The sequence below is a fragment of the Triticum aestivum genome, chromosome 3A (assembly GCF_018294505.1).
Source record: "Triticum aestivum cultivar Chinese Spring chromosome 3A, IWGSC CS RefSeq v2.1, whole genome shotgun sequence".
Classification (NCBI taxonomy): Eukaryota; Viridiplantae; Streptophyta; class Magnoliopsida; order Poales; family Poaceae; genus Triticum; species Triticum aestivum.
In genome coordinates, this window is record NC_057800.1 from 695,066,880 (window position 1) to 695,081,905 (window position 15,026).

A 15,026-nucleotide genomic window follows, 5' to 3' on the forward strand; every position below is an offset into this window, starting at 1 on the left:
ATATGCATATCCGTATTGCCTAGCTTGCCTTCCACACCAAGTAGAGTCCCATCCGGACACGGGACGAAGTCCTCAATCTCGTATCTTCATAGTCCAACAGTCCAGCCAATGGATATAGTCCAGCTGTCCGGAGACCCCTAATCCAGGACTCCCTCAGTAGCCCCTGAACCAGGCTTCAATGACGATGAGTCCGGCGCGCAGTGTTGTCTTCGGCATTGCAAGGCGGGTTCCTCCTCTGAATACACCACGGAAGAGTTTGAATACAAGGATAGTGTCCGACCCTGCAAAATAAGTTCCACATACCACCGTAGAGAGAATAATATTTCCACAAATCTAATCTGCTGACACGTTTTGGCAGCATGACATCACGCCACGGCCCGTAATTATTTGAACCGTTTTTCTTTAACCAGCCCCGCACATAACGCGAGGCGGTTTCTTGACACGTCTTGTCAAAGCAGAGATCGTGTTCCCCTTATCACGGGATTCTCATCAATACAAACGTGGGTAACCCAACCGTGCCTGTTGGTATGACTCCTAGATCTTAGGTAAGTCTCGAACGGCCACGAGGAGGACGCCTGATATTCATCCCCTTTATAAAGGGACAAGGCTTTTTCTTTTTTCCCTCCCGTGCTCAATCGAATCCTTCCCCCGCCTCGAGTTCTAACACCCAAAGCCCAGGTCAGGTGCTTCGGACCTTCAATCATGTCCGGATCCAGCCTTCAAGGCCGGTGGATGCCTTCCTCCGTCACGGAGGAGGACATCAAGAAGTTGAGGGAGGCCAGATATCTGACCGCCGAAATTTCGCATAGGCTGCCCGCCCGAGGGCAGGTCGTCCCTACTCCCGAACCCAACGAGAGCGTTGTGTTCGTCTCCCACTTCCTCCGAGGACTAGGCCTCGCTCTGGATCCCTTTGTTAGGGGTCTTATGTTCTATTACGGGCTGGATTTTCACGATCTGGCCCCGGATTCCCTTCTTCACATCTCGTCATTTATTGCCGTTTGTGAGGCCTTCCTCCGCATTACCCCTCACTTCGGCCTGTGGCTCAAGACCTTTGATGTGAAGCCGAAGATGGTCGAGGGGCAGTACGCAGCGTGCGGAGGTGCTCTAATAAGCAAAATTGCTGACGCTCCATGGCCAAAGGGTTCCTTTCCAGAGGTGTCCGGATTGTGGCAACGGGAGTGGTTTTACGTCACAGCTCCCCGAAGTGCCAAGTGGGTAGCTGCCCCCACCTTTCGCTCGGGCCCTCCACCACAACTGATGTCATGGATCAGCAGGGGCTGAGCTGGGGTCCAGCCAAGGACGTGCCAATACTGCAGAGCTGTATCCGAGATCTCTTCGAGGGAGATTTCAGTCTGGTTATGGTAATGCAAGTTATGCTGGTTCGTCGAGTCCAGCCTTGCAAATGCCGGCCCCTCCGCATGTGGGAATTCAACCCGGAAGGACCGCACACTATTCAGAATTTCCTCGGCATGACGCACGAGGAGATGTACAAATCGTTCTTCGGACCCCAAATAGAGTGTCCGGACACTACCGAGGACGTGGGCCTGAGCTGCAACCGCCCCGCTGCCCAAGTAAGTAATCCCATGGCCGAACACACTGTCCTTTTATTTACCATGACATCATTCTGAAGAATCGCTCTTTGACCAGGACTGGATAACAAAGGCGAAGATGATCCGGTGTTCGGCCCCCCTTCCTGAAGGCTTGGACAATCCGGTGCTGGAAAAGATGCTCGAGCCAGCACCTTGTCTAGTGCCCTCAAAGGAAGATGAAGGGGGGAATAAAGAGGGCGAAAGCGGGCCTCCATCGCTACCTATTCCAATCGAGGGAATGAGCGCCTCCGCGAGGGAGGATAACCAAGGGGAAGAATCTGACATTCTCTCTCCCCGGGGAAGGAAGAGGACTACCTCTGAAGATCCGGAAACTAAGGTTTCCAAACGGGAGAAGAAATCTCCGCCAGAGGGTCCTGCCTCGGAGGGTATTCTTGCCGCACAATGTCCACGCGGGGATCAGCCTCTACCGAGCTGTAAGTAATCAAAAAGTACTTAATAGTGAAGATATCCTACCTTACTTCCGAAGACAATAACCGATGCTTGTAAATTGTAGTCCGGATCGCAGCCCTTCTCGACAGAGTTCATCTTCGGGGGATCTTCTTCCGGAGATGATGGAGAGCGAAACGCCTCCCCCGGACTCCCCAGCTCAAGAAGCGGGCGACCTTGAAGTGTCGTCGCGAAGGGTATCTCCGGATCCAATATCGCCAGAGGATAACCCTTTGGCTGCCCGGCATCCCCAGTATCCGGCTCCTGAGGAGAGCGACAGCAAGGGTCCATACTGTGTGCGGTCGGACGCGCTGAAGGATCTTCTGGGGAAAGCTGTCGTCTTGGAAGCGCATCGTACGCTAATGGGTACGGTAATTGAAAGGATTTCATCCGCTGAAAGCGGTTTGCACGAAGCTTTTATGAGTCTGCTGAAAGGCTTCGAGGTATGTAAAATAATGTATGCCTTTAATAGTACCGCATACGTTAGGTATGCCCATGCAGATAGTAGCCCCTGAGACTCTGGTTGTCGTCGAGAACGGCGGCAAACAGAGGATCATAGTCCCAGGTAATAACCTTTCCGCCTTTATGTGCAGGTGGTTGAAGCTCCGGTGGCTAGCCGGACTGATGGGTTTGCCAAACTAAAGCGGCAACTGGATGCGGCAGATGCCGACATCGTGCTTGTCAACAAGCGGCTTGACGAGGCACAGGGTGAGTGATTTTTCTGGTGATCGTCACATAATAAGAGCAGCATGATGCCAGTATCTTTAATATGTTGTGACTGCAGATGGAGCGGCCACCGTGGAGACCCTTCGGGCGGAGCTTGCCCGAGCCAAGGAGCAAGCAAGGAGTAGCAATGCGGCCGCTTTACAGGCGGCCGAAGAGTTAAGGGCCGAACAGGCCGCACATTGCGAGAGCAAAGAAAAAATTGCCAAGATGGCCGTGGAGTTAAAAGATGCTGCTGACCGTTACCGGCTTCTTGAAGAGGAAAACCGGGCGAAGGCGACGGACCTGGAGAAGGCCCGGGTGGCTGCCAAGGAAGCCCGCTCCAAAATTAGAGCGACGAAGGAGGAGCTGAATCAAGCTGCAGATATCGTGTCTGGGAAGCCCTTCTTGTTGCGGACTAAGTTCGGAGATCCGAAGTATGCTCCTCTGGACCGGCTATGGAGTTCTGCGGACGCGTACATGGATTTGGCTGCAAGTGCTGCTGATGCAGCCGAGTACTTCAAGGATCAGAAAGGTCCCGAAGTGGAAAAGCTGTTCTGGTCACAGTTTCACGCTCCAGTCCGTCCGCTGCTGCTGAATGAGCGATTGACCGGTTGGGCCGAGCTCCATAGGTTGTCCGGACTTGCCATGAGGTCCGTTGTGGATCACCTGTGGCCGGGAGGGCCAAGGCCGAGTAGCTACTTTAGCTTAGTGCAACAATTCCTTGAAGCTGTGCCACGCATCGATGCTGTAAAGAGATCAGCGTGCATAGAAGGTGCGCGGATGGCCCTTGCCCGTGTCAAAACATACTGGGCGGAGATGGAGGCCACCACTGTTGCGGCACAGGGTTCGGCCATAGGCCGAGTGGCTGCCGAGCACTACTTTGAAGAAGTCCTTGAAGGCGCTCGTTCGATAGAGGCTCAGTGCTCGAAGAATATTATTTTCCAGTGACATGTAGTCCCATTGTACAAACAATGTTTTATTGAATTTATCAAGGCTGTATTTATACTTTTGCCCGAAAGTGCTATGATGCCTCCTGTGCGGCCGTTTATGTATATATGTATATAACCTGAAAGATGGCAGTCGTCGGCTTCAGCCCCCACGCATATAATGCGGGGGTGTTCGCAGAAGACGCATGTTCACACTTGATCCAACGTCTTGGTCCATTAAGGAGGTGATAGCGCAGCGAACTAGGCAACCGGACTATAATGCTTTAACACTTTCACTTAGCCAGAGGAGTTTGACAGTGGGGCTACTATATAGCCCCTGGTGGCTCTGCGCTCATCCGGATTCGGGGCGCGTACATGCCTGGCCGGGAAACGGCCCTTCGTTAAGGCGGAGGAATCCCGAAGATTCCGCTAGGTCATCGAGTGGTTGACCAGTCTCACGCTATATCATGACAGTCAGTTTTCGGCTTTCTCTACTGGGGTGCTCGTCCGGATGAACCAGGGCACAATCGCAGTAGTTCTCCTGGTGCCGCTTTAGCCGATAGAGCGGAACGTAAAGCAGCAAAACACAGGAGCCGGGCAAACCCAACATTTGACCAAAGACATGATTCGGAGCTGATGCATATAAGGCCAAACTCGCGACGCCGAACACTCCCTAGGATATTCGGTCTTTATGATGTAAACCGGGCCTAAACAGTGCCCTTTGTAATAAGCCCCTGGTGTCCAGGTACGTGCAGTATTCTGACGTGGCCACATGCCAATACGTCAGCATCCTTCTCAATTGTACTGAGAATCCGAGGGATGTGTATCAACAAGAGACAGTAAAAAAGGTTTACGCAGGGTCTTAATCTAAAAAGAATCCTTGGAACGGGTCCCTACTGCACGTCTGCGCCTGTGTCTCCGTTGTGCCGTATTCTGGACGGGTGTAGCACGATGGTCATCTGAAAAAGAAAGGAACTTAATTGAAAAGTTGTCGTGCAAAAGGTAGGTTATACTAAATAAACCATGTACAGTTCAAAATGAGTAAAGTTGAGCCTAATTGCCACTTGTTTGCGCGCGTTGAGCCCCTTGTATTGTAATAGGGGTATAGCCATCAAACCTGTATCAATTACATATAGCTGCGCCGGACTCGTCCAACCGCGTCCGTGGTCTTAACGACCTGTCAGATGCTTTAGTTGGTGAGGCCGTTTAGTGTGCGGCTGCCAAGGCAGCCGCACGGTCTTCCGTGCGCAAGGAGCGCTCAATATTTCCATTTACTGTAATGATGCCACGTGGACCGGGCATCTTAAGCATGAGAGAAGCGTAATGCGGTATTGCGTTAAAGCGAGCGAAAGCTTCGCGTCCGAGTAGTGCTTGATAGCCACTTTGGAACGGAGCGATGTGGAACGTTAAATTTTCGCTGCGGAAGTTATCGGGAAAGCCGAATATAACCTCTAGTAGCAGGGAGCCCGTGCAATGGGCCTCTGGGCCTGGCGTTACTCCTTTAAAGGTAGTATTGCTGCGGCTAATTTTTGTTGGGTCTATCCCCATTTTGCGGACTGTGTCCTGATATATCAGGTTTAAACTGCTGCCGCCGTCCATCAGGACTCGTGTGAAGTGGTATCCGTCAATTATTGGGTCTAATACCAAGGCAGCCCATCCTGCACGCCGGATACTTGCCGAGTAATCCCGATGGTCAAAGGTGATCGGTTGGGACGACCAGTGGCAGAACTCCGCGGTGATAGGCCCTGGGGCATGTGTCTCTAGGAGTGCCGCTTTGTTTCTCCCCTTTGTCACGTGTAACACGTTTACTGTTTTGACTTCTGGTGGGAATTTCTTCTGTTCCCCAGTCCTTTGCTTGCGAGGCTCGTCCTCATCTTCGCTTGGTGTATCCTTCCCCTTGTGTTCGGCGTTGAGCTTGCCGGACTACTTGAAGACCCAACATTCTCTATGGGTATGATTTGCATGTTTATCGGGGGTGCTGTGGATCTGACATATTTTATCCAGAATCTTGTTTAGGCTGGACAGTTCGTCTCTGTTGCCTTTGGAGGGCAGCTTTTGTTGACCTGGCCGAGAGCTTCTAAATCCGGCGTTTACCACCGTGCTCTTCGGGCTGTCTTCTTTATTCCGGCGCTTGTTTTTGCTGCGTCGTGGTTTCCCGTTTTCGTCCCTGACTTTGGATGTACTTGGGTCGCTGGTGCTGCATCGGGCTAACCAGCTATCCTCGCCCGCGCAAAAGTGGGTCATGAGGCTTGTTAATGCTGCCATTGTTCTCGGCTTTTCTTGGCCGAGGTGTCTGGCAAGCCATTCGTCTCGAACGCTGTGCTTAAAAGCTGCTAAGGCTTCGGCGTCCGGGCAGTCGACTATTTGGTTCTTTTTAGTGAGGAACCTGCTCCAAAGCTTTCGGGATGGCTCTCCGGGCTGTTGAGTTATATGACTCAAATTGTCTGCACCCGGTTGTCGGACATAGGTCCCCTGAAAATTTGCCCGAAAAGCGTCTTCGAGCTCTTCCCAGCTTCCAATGGAGTTTTCGGGGAGGCTTTTAAGCCAGTGCTGAGCTGGCCCTTTGAGCTTGAGGGGTAAGTACTTTATGGCATGGAGATCGTCTCCTCGAGCCATATGTATATGGAGGATGTAGTCCTAAATCCAGACCCCAGGGTCTGTCGTTCCGTCGTATGCCTCTATGTTTACGGGTTTGAATCCCTCTGGAAATTCGTGGTCCAGCACCTCATCGGTGAAACATAGGGGGTGTGCGGCACCCCTGTATTTGGGTGTACCATGGTGTTGGGATGTTTGTTGTGTTGCATTGCATGCTGGAGCGCGCTTGCGTGGCCCGTAGATGGATCTGGTTGCGTCGTCCTTTTGATGCGGGCCCTTGCGTGGACCACGTACTGGCTTATGTGCGGCGTCGTTCGCCGCTCTATGTTGGCCACGAGGTCGTCTATCCGACCGGATGGCCATTTTGTTTTTTGATTACGGGGGATCTAAGGCCTCCTCATCGAATTCAGGTAGCAACTTTCGCTTCAGGTAGCTCTTGGTGTGGCGATTACCATTGTATTTCGCTGCAGTGTTGAGTACTTCACTCCATCTGATTCTGAGTGTGTCTTGTGCAGCCCTGAGCCTTTGCTTCTGCTTTTTCAGACTCCTCGCAGTGACAACAAGCCTTTGATGGGTATTCTGTTGCTCCGGGTGCCCGTCTGGTGTGATGTCATCCGGACTGTTATCTTCGACGGAGTCGGGTTGTTTGGTTTGATTCTTCGTGTTGCCGTGGTCGGACGATGGTTCACCACCGTGTTTGTCGTCCGCTGGCTCACCTTGCTCTATCGCTGGGTCTATATGATTGCTGTTTCTGCCGAGGCGGGATTTGGAGCGGCGCTTACGCCGCCGCTTTGACTGCTTCTCGAGGGAACAACCCCTTGATGCGTCCTTCCGTTCTTCTTCGTCGTTTTCTTTAGGTGCGTCCACCATGTATACATCATATGATGAAGTGGGCGTCCAATGCCCTGTGGGCAGTGGTTCCTATTTGTCTCTTGCATCGTCTTCCATGCCGTCGATGTCTTCAGAGTCGAAGTCGAGCATGTCGATCAAATCGTCGACAGTGGCTACTAAGTGGGTGGTGGGTGGGCGGCGAATTTCTTCGTCATCCGCATCCCCATTCCGCCGGACATGTTTCGGACAGGGCTCTCCTGACAGAGAGAGAGAGAGAGAGAGAGAGAGCTTAATGAGTTCAGTATGTCGCCGAAGGGCGAGTGCTGAAAGATATCCGCGGAGGTGAACTCCATGATCGGCGCCCAGTTGGATTCGATAGGCACGGGCGCAGGCGGTTCGGAGTCCGTGACCGAGGAAGAATCCGGCAGTTTGGCGTCATGGCTCTCGTGAAAGGTAAGGTCGATACTCGGCTCGATCGTCGATGAGAGTGCGGCCTCCGCGGCGGGGTCTATCCACCCGTCACTGGATGGCGCAATTGGCTCTGATTTGAGGGTCGGAGCGGTCGCCGGTGCGATCTCCCGAACACTGTCCGATGGTAGAGCTAAGTCGTGCTCATCGTGACTGTGCGGCGCACTCGACAAGGGCTCGAATCCGTCAAAGATCAAGTCTCCGTGGATGTCGGCTGTGTAGTTCAAGTTTCTAAATCTGACCATATAGCCATGGGCGTAGCTCCTGATCTGCTCTAGATGGCCAAGCGAGTTGGCACGCAGTGCGGAGCCGCCGAATACAAAGCTCTGTCCGGGGAGAGAAGTCTCACCCTGGACTACATCGCTATCGATGATCGAAGGAGCCATCAAGCCTAATGACGACGACACAGAGGAACTCTCAATGAAAGCACCAATGTCGGTGTCAAAACCGGCGGATCTCGGGTAGGGGGTCCCGAACTGTGCGTCTAAGGCGGATGGTAACAGGAGGCAGGGGACACGATGTTTACCCAGGTTCGGGCCCTCTTGATGGAGGTAAAACCCTACGTCCTGCTTGATTATTCTTGATAATATGAGTAGTACAAGAGTTGATCTACCATGAGATCGGAGAGGCTAAACCCTAGAAGCTAGCCTATGGTATGATTGTATGTTGTCCTACGGACTAAAACCCTCCGGTTTATATAGACACCGGAGGAGGCCAGGGTTACACAAGGCCGGTTACAAAGGAGGAGATATGCATATCCGTATTGCCTAGCTTGCCTTCCACTCCAAGTAGAGTCCCGTCCGGACACAGGACAAAGTCTTCAATCTCGTATCTCCATAGTCCAACAGTCCGGCCAAAGGATATAGTCCGACTGTCCGGAGACCCCCTAATCCAGGATCCCTCAATGAGCAACACCGGAATGCCATTGGTGTTAGAGAACTTATGTAACTAGATTATTGACTCTAGTGCAAGTGGGAGACTGTTGGAAATATGCCTTTGAGACAATAATGACTGTATTATTGTATTTTCATGTTCATTATTAATGTTTCTATGCTAGAAGAGTATTGGTTCGTGAATATGAGATTCAAAGGATAACCCAAATGCATGTGTGGAAATATAAACACCAAGTATTCCCTAGTCTAGCTGCTAAGACTATCTCATGTATTGATTAATCATCTTGTTTTCCTGATCATGAGCATTGTTAGGAGTAACAAGGATGTTGTCAATAATGAGAATACATTATTTCCAACTTATGAATTACTATGAAATGTTATCGTTGTTATGTTATCAGTACGTCATATTACTTGTTCACGTTTGCATGCATTGTCCCTTAGACCATGTGAATATTGCATCTCAACATGCCGGATGGATAATTTGGGGTTCACCACATGTCACTCCGTAAATGGTTGTGAATATAGGTGACTTATGGGTATTCCGGAAATGTATGTCTCGATAGCAATAGTTCAAGACTGGGATTTGCTCCTCTCACGATAGAGATACTCTCTGGGCCCACTCGGTGTTACGGTATCATTATCGTCTGGCCAAACACTTGTGATGGAGATCACGGGATACGGAAACAAAGACATGAGTAAAGAGAACGATACCGGTAACGAGGATAACGGGTATAGTGATCAAGGAGTTGAATCACAAGGATACATAATTATCTCACCTCAGGTTTCATAAACATAACGCAAAGCAAAGGGAATGGTATTCGTAAACAAAGGTTCGCTCGAGAACTTCGTGAATACATGGGAGTTAATAAGAGTGTCCAGATCCCGCTGTTAACTATTGACCGGAAGGGGTTCCGGGTCAAGTTTGCTTATTTCCGAAACTGTAGGGTCACACACTTAACGGCTTAGTCTTGATTACCGGAGAAATGAGAAATGAGTTAAAAGAGCATCGAAACAGGTCCAGTTAGTTCCAAAAGTGTTTCGGATGGTTTCAAAACAGTTCTTGGTATTCCGGGAAGGTATAACATGATTTCGGAAAGTCCAGATCTATATATGGAAAGTTATTGGGGTCAGCGGAATGGGCTCCGGAGACATCCAAAAAATTAGGATTTTATTTGTGGGAGAAAGTTGTGAGAGACCGTCATGGGATGACGACCCCTAATGGGCCCACGGGGGCCCACAAGGGGCACCACAAGGACATGGCATGCCCTAGGACGAATCCTACTAGGAGGGAAACCTTCCCTTCTCCACCAAGAGAGGGAATTAAGAAGTCGGGGGTTTATTATGCACAACCCAAAGAATTTCCCTCTAACTAGCTCCATCAAGCCAATGGTCAGCCGCATTCCTTTCCCGAGCACACTGCACAATCGTTGCCCTACCGAAAGAACTCACCATCTTTCAACATCGTCCATGACAACTGATGCAGATGCTCTGTAATCTGATGGGTCAAGAATAGCTTGGACTATCTCCATAGAATCAGACTCCACCACCACTGACAGAATGCCTAGCTCGTCAGCGAGACGCAAACCATCGAGTAGTACATATGCCTCCATAGAAGATGCATCCTTTGCATGTTGTTTATATGAACAACGTCCTGCAATGAAGGCTCCTAAACTATCTCGTAATGCAGTTGTTGCTCCCACACCATCATCAACATGATACCTTGCATCCATATTCAGCTTTAGAACACCTGCAGGTGGCCTTTCCCATCTTAACTTCCTCATAGACACCTTGATTTTTGGTAGCAAAAGCATTTGCAACGACTCCTCATATGCTCATGGTTGTTTGTATCGGATATCCATACTTCTTATCATCGCTGGTTTTCCGACGATTCCATCATAGATACCATGTAGCTACCATAAGCAACTCAACTCTATTTGTGATCGGAATCTGTGCCTCACCTGCAAGGTCTGAACATAACAACTTCTCTAGTATGATCAAACCAGCACGCTCATGAGCTGCAGCCTCATCGATCGTGGGCCCGAACCCTAGTTACTCCCACACCTCCCTTGCCATTTCACAGGTAAATAACATATGGCGGAGGTCCTCAAGAATAATTTTGCACACTGGACAGATTACAGGGGCTTCATATGATGGCCAGTTAGCGTACAGTAGCACGGAACTATCCCATGTAAAACCTTTCCAATTAAAAACGTAATCTTTATGTGGTAATGTTCTGCCCCAAAATTCTTTCCAAATTGGGTGAGTATCAACCCTCCCCTCGCCTAAGTTCAAACAAGCTTTCGTTCTATGTTCAGTCTTCCTTGTGCTATGGAATGCAGAATGAACAATAAAGTAAACTGACTTCAAAAAATGCCATGAGATGAAGTCAGTTTGTCCATGAGACGATAACAGAAATTGTAAGATCCTTTCCGCATCAAACGGCAAAAAAAAATATTCACACCAATTGCTCGTCCCAATTCCGTGATATTAGATCAACGAGGTCTTGAACTTTCTGCAGATAACATTGCCCCCTAGGGGTCATTACCTCACGGTCTTCTTGGGATCCACTGATCCGCCAAAATATCAATTGAAGCACAAACCCCTGGTCCTCAAGTCGCCCCTTGTTTCAAAGTTTGCATACCTTCCATGATACTCTGCCATGTGTACGACAAACTTTTCTTCAAAGTAGCATTCATCAAGTCCCCATCCGGGCAATATTTGGCACGCAAAATCTAAGCACATAATCAATTTGCGTTCGATAAGTCTCTAGCATTTTTTTGCCAGCATGACTTTATTGAAAACAATGTAGATCACGAAATCCCATACCTCCATCATTCTTAGGAATGCACATCTTCCACCACCCTTTCTAGTTAATCTTCCTTTTATCATGCATGTCACCCCACCATTATCTAGCAATGGCATCACAAATAGCATTACAAATATTCTTTGAGATATTGAAAACCGACATGGAATAAACAATGATAGCCTGTGCCACCGCCTTCAGGAGCATTTCTTTCCTGGTGATCAACAACATTTTTTAGATCCACACATTGATGAGCGCACAAACTCCATCAACCAGGTGTTGGATGCAGTCACTACGGTCAATTCCAACCTTTGATGGTAGGCCAAAATATTTATCCGAGATAGCCTCTGAAACAATATTAAGTTGTATACAAATATCCGCTCGCGTGTCGGGACTGAAAACACATGGAATTTTGCACCACTTACCAGCTGTCCTAAGCTAGCACAGTACATATCTAGAGCATTTATGAGTGATGTGGCACTCAACGTATCCGCCCTTATCAAGATCAAGGAGTCATTAGAAAATAACACGGGAAACTGATGATTCCCTACGGAACACCATAATATCTTGGATACCACCGACCAACCCTTCATGCGCTAGTAGATTGGATAAACCTTCAACACAAAGCTAATCAGAGGCCTCGTATACTTTGAGGCATGATTTTTTCAATGGCCATGAGAAAATCTCTACAAAAGGTAATAGTAAATTAGAAGCTAGATTTATTGAAGAAAAGGTCAGGAAAGCTGTGCTTGACACCTATTCAGATGTAGCTCCTCATCCTGATGGGTTACATTTTATGTTGTTCCAAACTTTTTGGGACACTTTTAAAAGTGATCTGATGGCTATGTTTGAATCATGGTATGATCATGATCTGGACATTTTAGGCTAAATTTGGCCAGGATTACTTTAAGTCCTAAAGAGAATGATGCTAAATAAACAAGGAGATTTAGACCTATTGGCCTTCTTAATTTCTATTTTAAGATTTTTACTAAATTCCTGACTAACATGCTTGTTTTTTGATTGGTAGATTGATCTCTAAAAACCAAACTGCCCTTATAAGAGGTAGATGCATATTAGAGAGTGTGGTTACTGCCCATGAGGTGACTCACACTACTCATTCTTTAGGGAAGAAAGGGGTGATTTTGAGAATTGATTATGAAAAGGCCTATGATAGGGTCAACCTAGATTATTTTTATGATGTGCTTGAGCTGAGAGGCTCTGGTATGAAATGGATTAAATAGATTAAGAGTGTCACTCAACATCGATTCATTGGGGGTTAAGATCAATGGAGAGGAAAGTGATTTTTTTCATTACCAGTAGTTGTCTGAGATAGGGGGTCCTTTTCCCCCCTTTTCTCTTTAATCTAGTTGTTGATGTTTTTGCTAAGATGATTGTTAAAGCTTCTTAGGCTGGATTAATTAGAGGACTATGTCCTAATTTCTCTCCTTGGGGGATAACATCTCTACAATATGTACTCCCTTCGGTCCTTTTTAGTATGCATATAAGATTTTTTTTTTCAAAGTCAAAGTGTCTCTACTTTAACCAAAGATATAAAAAAGAGTATCAATATTCCCAATGCCAAATCAATACTGTTAGATTCACTATGAAATGTAGTTTCATTATATATATATATTGATATTTTTAAATATAAATTTGGTCAAACTTGACAAAAATCTAATACGTAGAGTAAAAACGACAGGACGGAGTAAATGATACTCTGATGTTTGTAGATAATGATCCTAGAGCTACAATTACTCTCAAATGGGTTTTGACCTGTTTTGAGTTAGTATCAGGTATGTCTATTAACTAACACAAAAGTGAGTTGGTTCCCATTAATTTGGATGACTCTGAGATTCAATCCTTTTTAGATATATTAAAATGTGTGAAAGGAAAATTTCCAGTTAAGTACTTGGGGATTCCTTTACACTTTGATAAACTTAGGAGAGAGGACCTACAACCTCTGATTGATGCCCTCCTGGCCAGAATGGCTGGGTGGAGAGGTAAATTGCTTTCACTCTTAGGAAGGGTTGCACTCTAGTTAAGACTTGCTTAGCTAGCATTCCCATCTACATTTAGTCTTTTTTTGAGTTCCGCAAGTGGGCTGTCTCCTTAATTAATTCCCAACTAGCTATCTGTCTTTGGAGTGATAGTGAAGGAGGCCATAAAATTCATTTATCTAATTGGCAATCTGTGTGTATGAAGGAGTATGGTGGTGTGGGGATTCCTAACCTACAGAATTTAAATTTGTGTCTGATAGGATCTTGGGTCAAAAGATACATTTTTAGTGAGGGGTCCCTATGGAGAAAAGTTATAGATGCTAAGTATAATACTAGAAAACCAAATGTGTTTTGTTGTCATGATCCACATCCATCTTAGTTCTGGAAAGGTGTGATGTGGGCCATGAAGGCTGCAAAGTTTGGATATAAGTGGTTAGTAGGGGATGGTAAGTCTATTTTATTCTGGGAAGACATTCGGTTTGGTAATTAACCCGCAAGTATAGGGGATCGCAACAGTTTTTGAGGGTAGAGTATTCAACCCAAATTTATTGTCGACACAAGGGGAGCCAAAGAATATTCACAAGTATTAGCACTTGAGTTGTCAATTCAACCACACCTAAAAGACTTAATATCTGCAACAAAGTATTTAGTAGCAAAGCAGTATGATAGTAATAGTAACCGTGGCAATAATAATTGTAATAGTTTTGTAGTGATTGTAACAGCAGCAGCAGCAACAGCAAAAGTAACTTAGCAAAGATCAATATGTGAAAAGCTCTTATGAATTGGATCAGTGATGATAATTGTGCCGGATGATATTCATCATGTAGAAGTTATAACCTACAGCGACGCGGTACTAGCTTCAATTCATCAATGTAATGTAGTCATGTATTCCGTATAGTCACACGTGTTATGGCAAAGAACTTGCATGACATCTTTTATCTTACCCTCTTGTGGTAGCGGGATCCTAATGGAACTAAGGGATATTAAGGCCTCCTTTTAATAGAGAACCAGAACAAAGCATTAACACTTAGTGAACACATGAACTCCTCAAACTACGGTAATCACCGGAAATAATCTCAATTATTGTCACCTTGGGGTATGTGGATCATAACACGTAATAGGCGCGTATAACTTGCATGATCGGATCAAGAACACAAATATATTCATGAAAACATAAAGGGTTTAGATCTGAATTCATGGCACTCGGGCCCTAGTGACAAGCATTAAGCATAGCAAAGCCATAACAACATCAATCTCAGAACATAGTGGATACTAGACATCAAGCCCTAACAAAACTAACTCGATTACATGATAAATCTCATCCAACCCATCACCATCCAGCGAGCCTATGAAGGAATTACTCACTCCTAGCGGTGAGCATCATGAAATTGGTGGTGGAGGAAGGTTGATGATGTCGATGACGACGGATTCCACTCTCCGGATCCCCGAACGGACACCAGATCAGCCCTCCCGATGAAGATCGGGAGGTGGCAACGGCTCCATATCATAAAACGCGATGAGTCCTTCTCTCAGATTTTTTTCTTGATGAATAGGTATTTATGGAGTTGGAGTTAGGGTTGCCGGAGGTCGAAGGGCCCACAAGCTCGTACGACACGCCCTGGGGGGGGCGCCCCCTAAGCTTGTGGCTCCTGGGTGGCCCCCTCTGATATTTTCTTTCGCTAATATTTTTTATATATTCCACAAAAAATCTCCATAAATTTCCAGGTCAATTCAAGAACTTTGATTTCTGCACAAAAACAACACCATGGCAA